Source organism: Canis lupus, chromosome 27 (assembly GCF_003254725.2).
Source record: "Canis lupus dingo isolate Sandy chromosome 27, ASM325472v2, whole genome shotgun sequence".
Classification (NCBI taxonomy): Eukaryota; Metazoa; Chordata; class Mammalia; order Carnivora; family Canidae; genus Canis; species Canis lupus.
In genome coordinates, this window is record NC_064269.1 from 42456984 (window position 1) to 42470397 (window position 13414).

Sequence of the window (13414 nt, forward strand, 5' to 3'; positions counted from 1 at the left end):
AATGGGACAGATGAGAGAAGGAGCATGGAAAGGGAGACAAGGGACCAAGGAACCTCCAGCAGGCCTTGTGGTGTCAGGAGAGTTGAGAGCCGAGCCGAGCCTGTTTGCCCCAGCAGGTGCCTCTGTCCCTCCGGGTTTATTCTGCAGCCGTGAGTCCCCGGGCCCCGGAGGCCCTGACACACCCAGCCTCTACATGGAACAGCTCCACAGAAAGGAGCCCTCTGCACCCAAGTCTGTTTTCCTGCTTGCCTGGCTTGTCTCCTGCTGGGTGCCGGCAGGAGATGGGGCAGGCACTCACCCGGGAGCTAGATGCTGGGGTTTTTGCGAGGGGGGTTCCCTGCCACACAAGCCAGCTATCCTGCAACCTCTCAGGATCTGCTGCCTCTTCCCTACACCCATGAGAGAAAACACACAATAACAAAGTCACTGGTGCCATGTTGCCAGGCCGAAAGGCTTCACTGGGATTCTGCACAGCTTCCCTGCCCCCGCCTGGTGACATTCAGCATGTCGCGTCCGTTCTGTACAAAGCTGCTTGCTGAATAAAAGGATATAAATCACCCATCCCCTTGGAGACTGAGACAGCCCCAGCCACAGTACTCTCCAAGATGCAGCCAGGCAGGAGGGGGAGAGGGTGGAAGCCTCTAGGAGGGGACAGGGCGGGACCCCCACCACTACCGCCCAGCCTGGGGGCCTGTGGAGAAATGGAAGAGAGAGGGGCTGAGCAGAATCCACCTTAGCTGCTGGCCTGCATCTGAGCATCACAAATGCTGTGGCCCTGCCTCCTGAAATCTGGACCCTGGTGCTCTCAGACGCTGACCTCTTCGTCCGCTTAGTGCCCTGTTTCCATAGAAGGTGCATTCCAAGAAGGAATGTATTTAACTAGGGTGTATCAAATACTAATAGACGGCATCCTGAACTCAAAGGGCCCTGTCCGTTCCACTGTTTTCTTGGGAAAGGTTTGGTTTTTTAAAGGAGAAACCAGCCTGCTTCCTTACTTGTCCAGTGGGGACAGTAGTACCCACCTCATACAAATTACAATTTTAAAATGCACGTCAAGTGCATCAGTGACTGATACTTTAGTAAGTTCTTTACAAATGTTAGCTATTTCTGCTATTATCTTTCACATTTGAAAGCACAGGACAGTAGATGCCTCCCCGCCTCGGCCCCAGCCCTGGCGGGGGATCCCTCAGGCGCCTCAGCTCTGGTCTGAGATCAGGTTCACTCCCCAGACAATAAGAACATGCTAGAACTTGCTGGGGAGGGGAGGGGAGCTCATTTGGGGACCATCCTACACCCTGAGGAGGTCCTCTGTGGCGCTGAGGAGAGAAGGGCCCTGGTGGCCTGGCAGGAGGAGCCAGCCACCAGCTGCGGTTAGGAGGCTCCGGCGCTGGAAGCTTCTCCCTCTTTCACATAGCCGGGAAATTTGGCTTTGCTCTATTTCCCTTCTGAAATGTTGGCTTCAGCAGCCTGGAAGGCCAGAGGATGGGGGAACATTCCATGTGGGCTGTGGGCAGGCTCATTTCTGGCCTGGGTGATCTTTTCTGATGTGAATCACATAGACGGGGAGGCCATTGGTGTCTGTCATTTCCGTGGAAGGGCGCGAAGGGCAGCTTTTGGGTTGAGTTGCCAGAAGAGTTTCCTGGGTGTTCCTTCTCTCACTGTGTCAACTCCGTTTTTTGTTCAATATTAAGAGTTTGACATTTTAGTCAGATTGCATTATTTCATTTCCTTAGAAATATGTTGGCCAGAGTGTAACAGATTTGTTCTTCTTAGGGGACATTCAGAAATGAAGACAGATTGCCTGTCCAACTCAACAGGCTGGGAGGCGCTAGTCTTTCATGGCTTGGAAGAAATTATTTGAGAATATCCTGCCCTTTGTGCCATGTGTAACCTTAGAAATGTTACTATATTTCTGGGGAATTCCACCAGGAGGGAGAGAGCAGTCTGGGGCCCACGCAGACCCTTATAGGTCTGGAGGAGGATGGAAAGAGGCCTGGGCAGGCAGTAATAGACTGCTTATTTCCCACTTAAATAGGCTTATTTCCACTGCTTTGAAAATTTGACACTGCCACCACCCTACAGGATAGAAGGAGGGGGTCTTTTTTTTTTTTTTTTAATTAAAGTTTATTTTATTTCAATCAATTAACATATAGTATATTATTAGTTTCAGAGGTAGAGTCAGTGATTCATCAGTTGCCTTTTTAACACCCAGTGCTCATCACATCACGTGCCCTCCTTAATGCCCATCACCCAGTTATCCCATCCCCCCCACACACCCCCTGCCCCCCTCAACCCTGTTTGTTTCCTATGATTAAGAGTCTCTTATGGTTTGTCTCCCTTCTAATTTCATCTTGTTTGATTTTTCCTTCCCTTCCCCTATGCTCCTCTGTTTTGTTTTGTTTTGTTTTTTTCTTTTAAGAATTTTTAAAAAGATTTTATTTATTTATTCATGAGAGACACAGAGAGAGAGAGAGAGGCAGAGACACAGGCAGAGGGAGAAGCAGGCTCCAGGCAGGGAGCCCAATGAGGGACTCGATCCTGGGTCCCCGGGGTCACACCCTGGGCCCAAGGCGGGTGCTCAACCTCTGAGCCACCCAGGTGTCCCTGCTCCTCTGTTTTGTTTCTTAAATTTTACATATGAGTGAGATCATATGATAATTGTCTTTCTCTGATTGACTTATTTTGCTTAGCATAATACTGTCTAGTTCCATCTTTGTCATTGCAAATGGCAAGATTTCATATTTTTGATGGTTGAGTCATATTCCATTATTTTATATATATATATATAAAAGATTTCATATTTTTGATGGTTGAGTCATATTCCATTATTTTATATATATATATATATACATACACACACCATATATATATATATATATACACACACACACTACATCTCCTTTATCCATTCTTCTGTTGACGGCATCAGGGCTCTTTCCATAGTTTGGCTATTGTGGACATTGCTGCTATAAATATTAGGGTGTAGATGCCCCTTCGGATCAAGTGTAGTGATCCGAAGTGTATCTTTGGAGTAAATACCTAGTAGTACAATCGTGCCCCTTTCTCTGCATCCTTGTCAATATCTGTCGTTTCCTGACTTGTTAATTTTAGCCATTCTGACTGGTATGAGGTGGTATCTCATTGTGGTTTTTATTTGTATTTCCCTGGTGCCCAGTGATGTTGAGCATTTTTTCATGTGTCTGTTGGCCATTTGTATGTCTTCTTTGGAGAAATGTCTACTCATGTCTTCTTCCCATTCCTTGACTGGGAAGTGCTTTATAGATTTTGGATACTAGCCCTTTATCTGATATGTCATTTGCAAATATCCTCTCCCATTCTGTAGGTTGTCTTTTGGTTTTATCAACTGTTTCCTTTACTGTGCAAAAGCTTTTTATCTTGATGAAGTCCCAATAGTTCATTTTTGCCTTTGTTTCCCTTGCCTTTGGAGATGTGTCTAGCAAGAAGTTGCTGCAGCCCAGGTCACAGAGGTTGCTGCTTGTGTTCTCCTCTAGGATTTTGATGGATTCCTGTCTCACCTTTAGGTCTTTCATCCATTTTGAGTCTATTTTTGTGTATGGTGCAAGAAAATGGTCCAGTTTCATTATTCTGCATGTGGCTGTCCAATTTTCCCAACAGCGTTTGTTGAATTGGATATTCTTTTCTGCTTTGTCAAAGATTAGTTGGCCATAGAGTTGAGGGTCCATTTCTGGGTTCTCTTTTCTGTTCCAGTGATCTATGTGTCTGTATTTGTGCCAGTACAGTACTGTCTTGATGATCACAGCTTTGTGATAGAGCTTGAAATCTGTCATTGTGATACCTTCATCTTTGGTTTTCTTTTTCAAGGTCCCTTTGGCTATTCAGAGTCTTCTCTGGCTCCATACAAATTTTAAGATTATTTGTTCCAGCTCTGGAAAGGGGGGGTCTCTTCTAAACCTGAAATTTTTCAGTTTATGGCCTTGACCCCTTGCCTCTCCAGTGCCCTTTCCCCTGACCACCCCCTCACCATCACACATGTACACACACACCAACAGACAAGAGATTTTCCTTAACAATAAAGAGTCATGAATGTTTCAGACCCACTTACTCCTATGTGTGGAAATCCTTGGACCCTAAGTGTGGGGTGAACAAGTCCAGAGTTGAGTCTCCCTTTGGCTTGGTCATATTAGCATATAAATTGAGCTTTCACACAAAGACCTACTACCCTGCCTTTCTGATAACTCAGGCCCTAGGTCTGGGGGGCTCTCTCAATCCCTATGTGATACTCAAGTGTGGCTTCAACTGGCCACTCTTTGAAGTGGGATTTCTAAGGAGTAGGATTCTAGGGAAGGGGCTTCCTGGGAATTACACTCCCCTGGGGTTTGTAGGAGGGCCAGCTGTGAGTGAGCAGGCTGTGAGACATAACAGTGACAGCTCACATATATCAAGCATTCGCTGTGTGCCAGCAGGCACTGTGCCAAGACCCATACATGCATAATCTCATTCCATCTTCACAACAGCTCTATGAGGTGAGTGCTATCAATCTGTGCCACATGAAGGAACTGAGGAACAGAGAGTTTAGGTAGCTTACACACAGTCACAGAGCTAACCAATGGCTGAGATCTGAAGGCAGGCAGAATGGTTCTACAACCTGAGCCCATAACCCGATGCCATCCCACCTCTGTACCTCATCTCAAGGCAAGTGTGGTCCAGATGTCTTGTAGCTGTAGTCAGAGCCCAGTTGTGAAATGTGGTGCTGGAAGACCCCTTACATGGTCTGCTTGTCCACCCCTCTCATTTCACCCAGGCAGAATGTGAGGACCAGAGAGAAGAAATGACGAGTCCCCTGGCCTGTGGCAAATTGAATGAAATCAGGTACTATTCCACCCTTTGATTCCCCTTTGTTTGCTCTGCTTATCTGAGAAGAAAGCAGAACTGAGAAATGGAATCACAAATCTCAAGAGGTCTGAGCTGGATCCAGTTTCCTTTCTTCCTGATAGACAGATATTTTAAAGAGTCAGTGGATGAAGGTCTAGAGCTGTAATTTCAGGCAGAGTTCACTGTCGATGAAGGAAGGGCTCTTAATACCTATACTAGGAGGAACTTCAAATTCACTTACTCACTTGGTATGTCAACTTAGATTTGGTCTCCAGGTACACAATGAAAACTATCACCTATGAAGCTCTGTTATATGGCTGGCATTTTCCATACATTGTCTCTTTTAAAACTCAGAGCCACCTGCCCACTAGATGGTACAGGTGTCAGGTCTATACTACAGGTAGAAAAACTGAGGCATGGAGAGTCTAGGTGACCTGAACTGAAAAGCTCAGTGATGGAAACAAGATTCAACCCTGAGGGTGTCTGACACCGAAGGCCTGACTTCTCATTCTGCTGACTCTTAATTCAGTGGTTCTCAAAGTGTGGTCCCCAGGATGGTAGCAGCAGCGTCACCTGGAAAGCTGTTAGCGATACCAATTCTCAGGCTCCACCTCAGACCCACTGATTCCGAACTCTGGGGGCATTGGTGGGTTGACAAGCCTGCCGGTTGGTTCGGTTCTCAAGCTCAAGGACCCCTGGCAAGCAGCGATGCTGCCAGACCCAGCAGAGGGAGAATCACCCCAGGCATCCGCAATAACTTCAGATTCATTCTTTGGGTAGCTTAAACTTAGTTATTTTGGTTCCTGGGTCCTCAAGGTGTGACCGGCAGCCATCCCTTCTGAGGCCCTCCCAGGCGAGATTATCTTTGTCCTCATGTCGTCACCAGGAACACTGGCAGGTCCTCTTGCGTCAGCTTCCCTCTGCTCTATTTTCTGAGCCACACTGCACTTTTCCAAAAAGCCTTGACCTTTGTTGGGCATGTTATGAGTTCTGCCTAACAAAAATAACTCTCTGGCGGATGGGGATATTTTTAATTGAATTGTATGAGCCAAGAATTGCAGAAATAAAACCAAGGTTCCTACATCCCGTGGCAGTGGGCGGTTTCATTTTCCAGCCTAATCCTGGAGCCTGGGCTTCGTCCCTGCCTGGAGCGCCAGTGCCCCCTCTGCTGTCTGCAGTGCTCCCTCACACCTCCTCTGAGCCTCAGCCTATGCCTCACCTTCCAGATCTTTGCTGTCTCTTCTGGCCAATTAAAAATCACTGCTGCTATCATTACCTATTTTCAGTTCCAAGCCAGTTCCTTTGTCTGACAGACACTGTCTTGCTATCATGTAAAAAAAAAAAAAAAAAAAAAAAAGTTGAGATGACGAAATTCATTTTGATTACAGTCATGTGACGCTTCATTTCCCTGCAACACAAACTGATTCCACGCACAGATCGGTATTAAGAAACAATTTCATGCAAGGTTGTACCTGTTTATACAGATACAGGGAACATCTGTGCTTATGCTTCCCCAGCCCCTGTGAAGTACTTGCCACAGGAAAGAGGGGGGGACGCCCTAGCAGAAGCTACAGCGCTTGCAATTCACCCGCTCCCTGATCAGCATCAGCGACACCTCCCTGGGCAGGTGCAGACATGCTCGGCTGGAAGCAGTTTAATGGGCACCAGCTTGCCCGGGTTCTCATCACTCGCTTGCATGCGCCACTGAAGGAAGTGGGAAGCGTGTATACGCCACACTGCCTCGCTGCCTCTGGTTTGGCTTCCAGGGAGCTGTTTCCTGGGCAGCTCTGTCCAGTCTCGGGGGCAGCTCCAGATGATCTTGGCAGAGCAGGCCCAGCAACCCATGGGCTCCCTCCCTAGCTGAGCCTGTGCTCAGGGTCCCATTCACTCACCCAACTGGTCTCTCACTCACACATTCATTCATCCCAGAAACAGTTATTGGATTCACACGCCAGGCATGCAGAGAGTAACAGAACTGCCTCTGCCAGAAGGATCGCAGAGCTGGGTGGAGGACAGGCAGGTAAATGCTATGATACAAGGGACAACGGCAGTGGTAGGCAGAGGTGTGTCCAGGAGACTGCGGCGGTCCAGGAGAGATGGATAGCTCACCAGGGACCTTGAGGTTGGGGTTGGGCAGTGGGAAGAAACAACAGCATGTGCAAAAGCATCAGGCTTGAGAGCCAGGCTGCAGGAGGGGAGCCAGTATGGGGAAGAGGCAGGAGAAGCTGAGCCACTCGCAGGGCCTTGCTTGCTTGGCCCAGAAACTTGGGCTTTGGGCTAGGGATGTGGGAAGCCCTGGAAAAAATATAAGCAGAGGAGTGAATGACAGGACCAAATAGGTATCCTAGAAGGATTGTTCTGGAACATGACTTGGAGGCAGGCAGTCGGGTAGAAGGCCATTGCAGTCACAGTCCTGGCAAGAAATGTGAGAAATGGTAAGACCCTGAGTCTGGCCAGTGACCAAGGAATGGAGAGGTAGGCAGGGCCCAGAGGCATGGCTAGCCAGACCACTGAAGTGAGGCGGGGGCGGGGGGGGGGGGGTTGCAGATCCCAGGAAACATCCTCCAGAGCTGCTGAGAATTCAGAACACTCAGTCTTTGCATATGAATATGTTTGTGCTTCAAGCTCTCTAGAGTAATTTGTGAAATTATACCAAATAAACATGCGTATATTTTCAGTTTGGGAGGGGAGTGCCAGGGTCGAGGACATTTCTTCTGAAGAATCCCTCAAACCAGATATTGCCAAATATTTACTGAGAACAGTTGAAATATTAAATACCAGCTGAAACAAATGTGTGCAGGCTGACTTCCCTGCAAGAGATGCTAGCACAACCCGTGGTCTTGTGAGTGTGCCCTGATCAGCTCTGCCTGCCATTCAGACCAGAGCACCTGGAGGAATTCAACAGCCAAAGGTGTGTTGGTCAGCTTCCAGTCAAATGCAGAGTTGATGGTTTACCAGCACCCTCTGGACTGAGCACATTGTCTTTTATAAGCAATATAGATTAACCAAGAAGAAATTCAACTCATTAGTGATGAATAATAAAATTAAAATTGTGAATTCATCACAAGAGATAAACACTTCAGAGCAGTCACGGAGGGGCATTCAGAGCATGGCAATGGGTAAGGCCACCTAGAGAGAGGTTGTTAGGAGGAGGGAATGTAGCCTAGTGGCCAGCCCTAAGTTGGAGGCTCAGGGTAAGTGGGCGTTCTGGGAAGGAGGGGCACCCTCAGAGGTTCAAAGAGCCAACCCAGAAGAGGGTGGTGTGAGGAAAGCAGGAAAGAGAAGAGTTTTGAGAAGGGAATGATTAGCCATGTCAGTGCTGCCAAGAGGCTGGTGGGATAATAAGTTGGTGCCATTGGACTTGGCAATGGAGCAGCCAGAGTGACCTTGGCAAGAGAAGTTTTAGTGGAATGCTGGGAGTAGATGCTTGGCTGGAGCGGGTTGAAAGGTGGGTGAGATTGAGGAGGTGGAGACAGCATGGATAGGGACACCTTCTAGAATTTTGGCTCTAAAGAAGAGTATAGAAAAGGGATAGTGACTAGAGGCAGAAAAGGTCAAGGCAGGGTCATGATTTGTGAAATAGGAGACAAGACGCTGGGTGCTAAGGAGGATGATTTACTCCACTCTACTAAGATGCTAAATTCCTGGTAGAACAGGAAGGAACATCTCAGAGTGTGTCCCAACCTGTGGTCTCAATCTCTCCTGCAGCATATGTGTCTACCCCATCATGGCGTCTACTAAAAAATCAGCACCATTGGGCCTCAGGTGCTCAAGCCAGAGCTCTGAGACTCACCGTTGACTCCTTTTTTGCTCACTTCCCACCTTCCCTCCATCACACGCTGCCATCAGTTCTCCTCTAGGATGCATCTCAGATTGTCCATTCACTTGGTCTCCTCCTTGGCCCAGGCTCCATCAGCCCTAACTTGGTCCTCAGCAGCAGCATTCTCATAGGGCCCCACTTCGTTCTTGTTCCCCGCCCTCCCTGTTCCACTCACTCTACCCCAAAAAACAGAGAAATCTTCGTAAAACCAGCTGGCTCATATTGCTCCTCTGATCATGTCCTTCTGTATTCTCTTGCTACATGAAGGAGAAACTTTGAAAACCTCTGGTGACTCACAGAGCTCGGGCTGGTCAAGCCCCTGTCCTCTTCCCAACCCCACAACCTGCCATTCACCATTCTCCCCCTTCCTCTCTACATTACAACCTCATTGACCCTTTCTAGATCCTTGGGTGTTCTTTCCTACCACAGAGCCTTGGCATATGCTTTCTCTCCACTGCCTGAAAGCTCTCCCCCATCCCTCCCCTTGCCTTGGTCAGCTCCCACTCATCTTTCAGGTCTCAGTTCACTGTCGTGTCCCCAAAGGGGCCTTTCCAAACATCCCAAGATGAAATATATCCTTTGTCCTCTCATGGAAGCCTGTCCTTTGCCTAAAAGGATTCGAAACAATTACAATGAAATCATTATTTTTTTGACTTGGAGTATAATGTTTGTCTCTCACCGAGACAGAGTCTGTGTATGTGTTGTTTGCCACTGATACCAGGTCCCAAGCACAACGTTTTGCACATAGGAGGCAGTCAATGCATGTTTGTTGAAGAAAGGAAGGAAGGAAGAAAGGAAGGAAAGAAGGAGGGAAAGAAGGAAAGAAGGTGGGAAGGAAGGGTGGAAGGAAGGAAGGAACGAACAAACAAAAGAAATGTCACTACCAGAGGTCAGAGAAAGCACCAGAGGAGAGAAGGGGGAAGGCAGGTGGGGCATTGGTCCCCACTGTGGGGTCTGTGTGCCCAGGCCAACTCTGGAACTGAGGGATGGCCACACAGTTTCTGTGTTGACTGCCGATGGTGGAGTGGCTCCTGGCATGTGACTGACTGTGCCCAGTTGTTTCCCCACCACAGCCCCCCAAGGACATCTGGGTAAGACAGCAGCCCCCAGGGAGAGACACATTAGCACAGTCCACAGAGAAGGGAAGGAGACAGGCTGGCCTGGCCCAGGAGATGTCAGCAGGGAATGTGATGTGTGCAGTGTCCCCCCAGGACCAGCTCTTTTATGAGCTTATTTCTTCCTATGTAATTAAAAAAATAACAGGATGATGGTTACTATTGCACAGGATAGAGAAAGAAAATGAAGTCAAGGTGCACTTAGGGAAGCTCTAAGAACAGTGCTTAGTAAATGCGAGGGTAGAAGGTGCCTCCCGCTCTGGTGCTGGACCCCTGTTGAAGTGGAGGGGGGAGGAGGTGAGAGGGTAGGCTGAGCTGGTACTTCGGGAGAGAAAAAAGCATCGTGCTGAGTGGAGGGGCAAGGATTTGGGTGATTGCAGGATGGCCAAGGCCCCTGAGGTGAGGGTCGCTGGGGCAGGCTTGTTGGCAGAGAGGGCACAGCCTCAACCTGGCCAGCTGCCCCAGGGGGCACACTGTGCTTCACCGGAGGAGGGAGAGAAGCGGCCAGCTGTATTCCAAAGCCAGCCAGGAAGGATGTTGTGTGATCTCCTGCTGTCTGGGAGCCCTCTGCTGACTGTGCGCCCTCCACTTCTGGTCCTTCTCAGAGTGGGGGCAGTCCTGAGACGTCACCTGGTCCGAACCCCAAATATCCAGAGAGGAAGGCATTTGTCTCCTTAGGGTCAGTCGTGCCCCACCACCATTCAACACAGCTTCCTCCCTTCCATCTGGGGGTTTTGCAGAACACATTGAGATTTTTGTCTCCCTGGGATCTGAGAGCCCGAGGACACCATCAGCCCGTTGAACATTGAAGCCCTGTGGTGGCCTCAACAAGGAGTGAGGCGGGAAGTCAGCTCACACGTGCAGGCATGTGTGCAGAGGGGGCACACATCCGTCTCTACCTCCCATCCCTCCCTCACCACTCGCACTGCCAAAGCAGCCCCTGAGAGCCTGAAGGGGACATGCTTGCTCCCCGGAGCTGCTGGCCTGGTGGCTCGTGACTTGCAGGACTCACTTGTTTTTGAAAGCCTCCACATGGGCTGGATCCCCCTCCAGCTGATGCTCCTTGCATCAGTTCAGTGATCGGTTTTCAGCTTTTAAGAATCGGGCCTGGAAAGCCAGCGAAGGATGCTGATTGCCAGGGTCCGCCTCCACATAGTTCAGTCAGTAGATCTGGGTTGGCGCTCAGGGATCTGTGTTTTACCAAGCCACCTCACAGCTCTAACAAGGGGCTCTTGAGGATGTGGGGTGTAGAATCCCCACCCCACAGCGACCTCCCACAAAGTTGTCCCCCCCCCCGCCCCCATGGCCCGTGGCCGACTTACTCAGCACTCCCCAGTCTGCGGGCTGGCATTTCCACATGGCTGAGTCTCAGGCTCTGGGCTCATTACTGGAGCTTTCCACCGCAGCCCCGAGCGGGCCAGTGAGCAGGCTGTGGGTCACCTGAGTGAAGGCCTGGAAACTAGGCCATCGTGCTTGGCGGAGCAGATCCCACTTTCTTCCAGCTGCTCCACTGCCTCCTTCAGCGGCCCTCCCCCCCCCCCCCCATGGCACCCTGGGGCCTCGGGGCAGAGGGCACAGTACAGAGGCTCTGGGAGCGACATTGACAGGCCAGGTAGGGGTGGGGAGGACAAACAGATGGAGCGAGTCCTGGACAGCAGGTGGACGCCAGGCGGGGGCACCAGGGGCCAGCTGAGGTCCTCCAGGTCGGGCCAGCCCTGGGCCCACTGCCGTCCCCCGCGGCCTTGGCACGTCAGGTGGGGGCTGGGATGAGCAGGTGCAGCCCCTCTGCTCCACGCCCAGGCTGCCCCGGTCCGGTCTGTGGTGTTTTCCTCCACCTCCATGTCCTATGCTTTTCCACCTCTCTCTCCTCCTCTCTGTCTGTCTCCCTGTGTCTTTCTTTCGGACTCTCCCTCATCTCTGTTTGTCTCTTATTCTCAGTCTCCATCTCTCCTGTTTTGTTGGTCTTTCTTCCCCTCTTCGTCTCCTTGCCTCTCTTGCCTTCTCCTTCTCTCTTTCTCACCTGACTCCATATCCTCTGTGTCTCTTGCTGTTTCCGTGTCTGTCCCCTCCTTGTCCTTGCCTCCCTGGCTCTAGCTCCCTGTCCCTTTGCTGCAAGACCGCACAGGTTCACTTCCTCCAACTGGCCTCGCTGTCTGGGTCAATCATGCAGGATTCATAACTCCGGATGGGGATGAACCAGGGGACACGTGGATGTGAGCCTGATGCTGCTCTCAGGGCTCACCTGCCAGCTGGGGAGGGCTTAGGGAAGAGGTGACAAGAGCTGCTGAGAAATCAGATCCGGAGGCTGCTACCACCAATTGCCTTCTCAAACGCCAGACACTGACATCGCCAGTTGTCACAGTTGGGCCACATTCTCGCCTCGACCCCCCAGCACCACTCTCTTACTCACTATCCAGGCAGAGAAGCCTGAGAGAAGGCTGCATTTGACGAAGCCGAGGATGGGCTCCCAGCCCAAAGATGGCCATCTCTCTGTCCTTGGGAGCTGAGGGGGCTCCCAGTCTCCCCTTCTTAGAAGTTTCAATTTTGCCCTCTCCTCCCTGTTCCCCGTGAAAGGAGTGGGGGAGGGAGAGCCCATGGGCCACCAGGCCCCTGACCACTGCTGTATGGGTGTCTCCTCTTGCCTTCTCCTAAAAATTGACACCAGAGCCAGGGTTGGGTCTGGACCTCTGAGTCTCCTAGATGGTGAGCTCTGCATGGAGCCAGCATCGTGTAGGAAGTGGGTCCTGTTCAGGGCTTGTCCCTCTGCTTACGTGGTCCCTGGGTGAATGTTCCCTGAGTCCCCCAGTGGGCTGGGGACTGAGCCATATGCTGGGCTTAGGCCTGGAGTTCGCCTCACCTTTGTGGGCAGGGAGGCAGGCAGTGACCAGGCCTCTGCTGCCTGGGGTGGTGCCCCTGCGGTGGCCTCAGCCGGGGCTGTAAAGCGGAGGAGCTGCTCACCCCAGCGGGCGCTGTGAGGCTGGGTATAAAACAACCAGGAGAGGGACATCTGGGTGGCTCAGCGGTTGAGCGTCTGCCTTCAGCTCAGGGCCTGATCCTGGGGTCCCGGGACCAAGTCCCACATCGGGCTCCCTGAGGGGAGCCTGCTTCTCCCTCTGCCTGTGTCTCTGCCTCTCTCTCTCTGCATCTCTCATGAATAAATAAAAGTTAAAAAAAAAAAAAAAGCAACCAGGAGAGAGAGGACTGGACTACAGCAGAAAGGGGAGAAATCAACCCTGAGTTGGCACGTGTGAGCTCCTGCAGTTCTCAGGCATATGAGGTCTGCTGCTCCACCAGGCCTGGGTTCCTGCCCACTGCTCACAGCCCGAGGAACAGGGCACCCCAGGAGAGGGTAAGGCAGTGTGATCCCATGGAAAGGAGGGGCCCCAGGAGCAGGCCAGGCCTGAGGAATGACACTGCCTCCTGGGGGTGACTGGGCTGTGTCCCCCCTCTCCCTCCCCCCATGCACTGAAAGGGGACATTCAGAGGCCAACTCTCCAGGGCTAGAGGGGACATTTCAGATATAGAAGAGCCCCGGGGTGGGGTGCGGGGGGGGGGAGGTGCCAGGATTCTGGCCTCCTTCCTTCTCAGAGCAAGAAACTGAGGCTCTGAAAGATGAGTTTTGACC

General features: G+C 51.0%; 1 protein-coding gene across 7 annotated transcripts in view; it reads left to right on the plus strand.

Annotated features, from left to right (window-relative positions):
- IQSEC3 (IQ motif and Sec7 domain ArfGEF 3) overlaps window positions 1–13414 on the plus strand; it is a 110773-nt gene that overhangs the window by 74259 nt on the left and 23100 nt on the right. The gene's annotated exons all lie outside the window — the stretch shown is intronic.